The sequence below is a fragment of the Oryza sativa genome, chromosome 11 (genome assembly GCF_034140825.1).
Source record: "Oryza sativa Japonica Group chromosome 11, ASM3414082v1".
Taxonomy (NCBI): domain Eukaryota; kingdom Viridiplantae; phylum Streptophyta; class Magnoliopsida; order Poales; family Poaceae; genus Oryza; species Oryza sativa.
In genome coordinates, this window is record NC_089045.1 from 11,744,134 (window position 1) to 11,749,780 (window position 5,647).

Sequence of the window (5,647 nt, forward strand, 5' to 3'; positions counted from 1 at the left end):
TTTCAAGAAGTACAAACAAAATCAGGCCACTCAACCATCATCCAAACCTAGGTAGTGGGGTTCTCAGTCTTATTCAGCTTCACGTCTTGCAGAGTCTCTGGATATATATATATATATATATATATATATATATATATATATATATATATATATATATAGGACACTCATATGGGGCACCATGGTGCCCGGGCACCATGGTATGAAATACATAAATTCGCCCAAATTTTTCAAAATTTTTAAATTGTGAGTATATACCTAGTTATAAGTATTCGATTCATACCTATACCTAGCAACAAAACAACTCAAATTTAACTTTATTTCACAATCTATTATTACATACCTAACTAATTATATGTTTGGATGCTATATACCTAGAATCAAAATCTAACAAAAGCAAGTTTGAATTCAGTTCAAACTTGCTTTGAACTAGTTAGTAAAGTAGTTAACGTTAATACCTAAATATTTGAAAAAGTTTCATACTCATTTGAATTGGGTATATACTCAATTTCAACAATGGTGCCCGGGCACCATGGAGCACCAAACAAATTTACTATATATATATATATATATATATATATATATATATATATATATTTACACTAAAGTAAATGTCTACATATAGAAAAATAGACATGTATTAATTACAATTCATTATGTCCTAGCTAGCTACAACTTCGACGTAGTAGTCGTTATCTCAGAAGCTAACGACTTATGAATTGTATTTCCGTTGTAGTAGAATTCACCCTCGGGATCAAGGACTTGTTCGTTGATGAATCCCATAAGTTGTTCTTGAACCGCCGCGATAAATTCCTTGTGTCTGAGGTTATCCCTCATGCGAATAACCTACGAATGTATGAAATTAATTAGTAAACAACAAATTGATACGTACGTAATGAAATTTTGAATTTATTTGTACGTACATCGAGCTCTCTTGTGGTGATGATTTGGGTTGTAAGGCAGTGGCAATACTCGCATACGTAGTAGCCGCACAAGTTAGTTCCCTGGTCTTGCTTTGTGCACTATATATATACATGACAAACGGCGAGAGATCTAATTAATATACACTTGTATTTGAATTGGAGATTCAATATAAATGTAGAGCATGTGTACTGATAGCAAATTTAAACTTCCACCTAAGTTTTTCTTTCCAATTGCCGCGGACCAAATGACGGAACCAATACCAAGCCCTACATGGAGTTTAAAGCTATGATTCGTAGTAGCAATTAATTATATCAAAATTCGTAATAACATTGGAACTTATGACATTACCTGTCTATAAGTTCAAAAATATGGTCAAACGTAGACTCTTTTTTATCCATTGAGTCATAGACATTGACTACGCAGGCCTCCAAGTCGAAGAGTACGGGAATAAAACACTTAGCATGTACGTACGGGAATGAAATTTGGTAGGAAGACAGTAAAAACTAACTATGTGTTGTACGGCAATAGTATGAACGTCTTGTAATGCTGCTCCTTTAGGAGATGGACGAGATTGTCCTCTGTGGCTTGCGGATACTTGTCGATCATTGCGACGTTTACTTTCTGAGGGTCGATGAATCCAGTATCGAAAACCCCCCGCCGTCGGGCCCTTTGAATCTCCATTCTACAACGATAAAAGGAAGTATATATTATATATGGTGTACTTATATACAAGGACCTAATTAACTAAAGGAAACGTAATAAGAAATCTAACTGAACGATACTTACAAAATCTAACAACTCATAATAGAGACGTCGAGGGCGTCCAGCTGGTATAGTTCGTAGATACCCTTGAAATTGATCCAGAGAATATCTTCTCCTTGCAAGAAGTCTGTGTCCCTGATCCTTGCTCCGATCATCTCTCTACCGGTGGCACTCATTTCCATGTACAGTTGATGGAATTTATACATATGTGTCGGTAGGGACTGCAGCTGCTCAGGCTTGACAAGCGGTTTACTGAGTTCATACTTGTATTTCACTTCCGCCTTCGGGATTGGTGCGCCTCATAGCAATTGATCCCTAGTTAGCTCGGTGTCAGAAATAAATTCTTTTATTCCAATTTCTTTACCAGTCACCAACGGCTCGACCTCCTGTTTTGGTTGCTCTCAAAGCTGAGGGACTGGTTTGGACTTTCCATAATATGCTTTCTTAAGTGTTCGCTCATAGTCCGTTAGCTTTATGGCCTCCTTGGCTGGTGCAGACATACCCCTGAAGAAGTTCCTGGCACTCGGATCTATAGGAATCTTCTTTTCTGGACTCCGAGGCTTCAATTACCTCTTCACTTCTGCTACCACATAAGCGTCAAGCTCCTCTTGCGTGCAATTGTATGGCGGCTCCTTGTTTTCAGCGGCGTCAACTTTCGCTTTCTTTGTTGCCCTTGTGCGGGTAGGCGGTGGATCTTGATGAGACCTTGACATGGAAGGTGCTGGACGAGGAGCTTGAGGAGGAGTCGGCGCAGGAGCCTGAGGAGGAGTCAGTGTAGAAGCTTGTGTAGGAGGAGCCTGAGGCGGAGTCGGTGCAGGAGCCTAAGGAGGAGATGGCGGAGCCGGAGGAGATGGTGCACGAGATGCCGCTTGTCGCCTAGGGAGGATGATGTACCGCTTGCGCCATAGTATAATGGCATGGCTTGTGTCTCATAGATGTGTCTCACCGTCTCCTCCAGGGTAGTCCAACTCGAGGTCCTCGTACGCGGCTTCCACTAGCTCAACTTCGATCCTCGAGTATCCTACTGGAATCGGCCTGCAGTGGTAAGTCCCTGAAGGGTCCGTTGGGATGGCCATTCCCGACGCCACCTTCACGTGATGAGAGGTTATCTATTAGTAATCAACCTAAGCAGCAACTTGCGGAATGTACAAGTCAAAAATCATAAAACTACGAGCATACCTTGATTGATAAGTTCTTGAAGGGAATATGCAGCTCACATGGTGTCCGCTGAGTGATCTCATCAACGGGGCAGGTGGTTTCGTCCTGAGTTTGCATGGCATCCATGCTCTGTTATCCTACCTGCCCCGTTGAGACGCAGCTGCTACGATTGCCTGATGGGCTGACCATTGCAGGAGGAATGTACGGCTGGGGATCATGGGACCGATGTGCGGCCATGCGTTCATCCACCCTCCTTGCCACCTCGTCTTGCATGCTGAGCTTGTAGCTAGATACCCTGTACTCAAGATCGGCAATCTTCGCCTCGGTATCTCTCTTTCTCCTCATCCGACTCCTGTACATGTGGATGTCCTCCTTGAATCCAATATTCCAAGGAATCACCCCTTTCCCTCATGTTCGTCCTGGATGCTCGGGAGTCTGCAGGGCGAGTGACAGCTCGTCCTTCTCTCTGTCGGGTCGGAACGTGCCCTGAGAAGAGGCTTCCACTGCGTCCGTTAGTCGACTGGCAGCCTCGCGTATCTGATCGCTGAAGACCAGGGAGCCATCAACTGGGTTAAGCGTTCCACCATGAGTATAGTACCAGAACTTCGATCGATTCGGCCATTTAGCGGTGGCTGGTTCGATACCCCTCTCAATCAAGCTTGCCTCCATCTCCTCCCACTTCAGCATCGCGAGGCTATAGCCGCCTGACCCCAAGTGGTGATGGTACTTCTTCTTGGCGGCATTTTCTTTGTTTCTGTCCATCATCGCCTGCCCTTGTTGCCCTATCTTGTAAGCAACGAACTCGTCCCAGTGATCCCTTAGCTTCGGGAATGTGTTAAAGTTCAGTGTCTGCCCCTTCAGGATGTATTTCTAGTAGAGATCTCCCTTGAAGCTCTGAAACTGTTCTGCCATTTTCTTTAGAGTCCACCTTTTCACTATTTTCTCTGTACCCGCAGGAAGGGTGAACGTCTCGAGCATTGTGGTCCACAGCATCTCTTTCTCCGAATCTAGGACAAAGCTGTCATGATCTCTGCGTGCCCTTGTTCTGCGCTAGTATACCGTACTGACAGGCACGTTATCCCTCACAACCCAACCGTTGTGTCGTACGTAATTCTTGGTTGTTTCTGCCAGGGCACTAGGTCGGCTGTCTACGTCCACTTCTGTTATGATGTGCCGACCCTCTAACTTCTTTGCGGCATCTCGTTGTCCGCATGCCCTCTTCTATCCAGCAGAGGGTTGACTTCCACTAGCCTCCTCCTCCTCGTTCCCCTCCGCATCCCTCTCCACGTTCCCCTCCTCGTTCCCCTCCGCATCCCTCTCCTCGTTCCCCTCCGCATCCCTCTCCACGTTCCCCTCCTCGTTCAAGTACTGGTTTGGATCCTCGTTCACCTCTTCTTCGTTCCAGTACTGGTTGCTTCCCTCTGCGATTGTATCGTACAGTATTTGTTCCTCATCGCGATCAGCCATCTGTTCATACAAGAAATATTTGCTAAGTCTATAGGTCATATTTGCTAAGTGTAATATTAAAAATCTAATAATCTTATATTAAAACTCTAACAATCATATATGCTAAGTCTAAGTGTCATATATTAGAACCCTAGATAATCATATATGCTAAGTCTAGGTTTCGTATATTAAAACTCTAATAATCTTGTATTAAAACTCTAACAATCATATATGCTAAGTCTAAGTGTCGTATATTAGAACCCTAGATAATCATATATGCTAAGTCTAGGTGTCGTATATTACAACTCAAATAATCATATATGCTAAGTCTAATTAAGTTTCGTATATTAAAACTCTAATAATCTTATATTAAAACAATAATAAACTTATATTAAAATTGTAATAATCATATATGCTAAGTCTAACACTCACATATGCTAAGTCTAATAATCTAATAATCTTATATTAAAAATCTAATAATCTTATATTAAATCTCTAACAATCATATATGCTAAGTCTAACATTCACATATGGTAAGTCTAATAATCTAATAATCTTATATTAAAACTTTAACAATCATATCTTTACATCACTTGCCCGCGCAAATTCCTTCGAGGGCTAGCTACCACTTCGGCTTGAGGGACGACGACGACGTCTTTTCTGCAACATGCAAAAAAATGTATTAGTCTAAACGCAAAGGTACATATATTGTATTTCACGTTTTCAAGTATATATAATCATATATATATGCTAAGTCTAATAATCGTTTAATTATCTCGTTCGTACACGTTTTGTTCGTGTTCGTTCACATTTTTAGTTCAAGTGCCTTCACGTTCGTTCACACGTTTCGTTCACGTGCCTTCACATTCGTTCACGTTCGTTCATGTTTCACTCAAGTTCGTTCACGTTAAGTCCGCATTTCATTCACGTTAAGTCTGCGTTTCGTTCATGTTCTTTCACGTTTCATTCACGTTCATTCACGTTCGTTCACGTTTCGTTCACGTTCGTTCACGTCCGTTCACATTAAGTTCGCGTTCGTTCACGTTCGTTCGCGTTTCGTTCGCGTTCATTCATGTTTCGTTCACGTTCGGCATTGACGAGGCAGCAGCGGCAGCAGCGGAGCGGCGGGGATGTGGCGCGGTGGCGTGGCGAGGCGGGGGCGGCGGCGTGGCAGTGGCGTCGGCGTCGTCGGTAGTGGCGGCCGCGTCGACGTCGGGGTCGGCATCGGCGGGAGACGGAGTCGGGGTCGGCCGCGTCGACGTCGGCGGCGGCGTTGGCAACGAGGCGGCGGCGGTTTGGTGAGAGAGAGAGAGAGAGAGAGAGAGAGATCGAGATCGAGAGAGATAGAGAGGCGGCGGCG

The 5,647-nt window shown here is 43.6% G+C and overlaps 1 pseudogene; it reads right to left on the minus strand.

Moving 5' to 3' along the window:
- Positions 1–675: 675 nt before the first annotated feature.
- On the minus strand, positions 676–4,308 carry LOC136354158 (uncharacterized; annotated as a pseudogene).
- Positions 4,309–5,647: the final 1,339 nt, after the last annotated feature.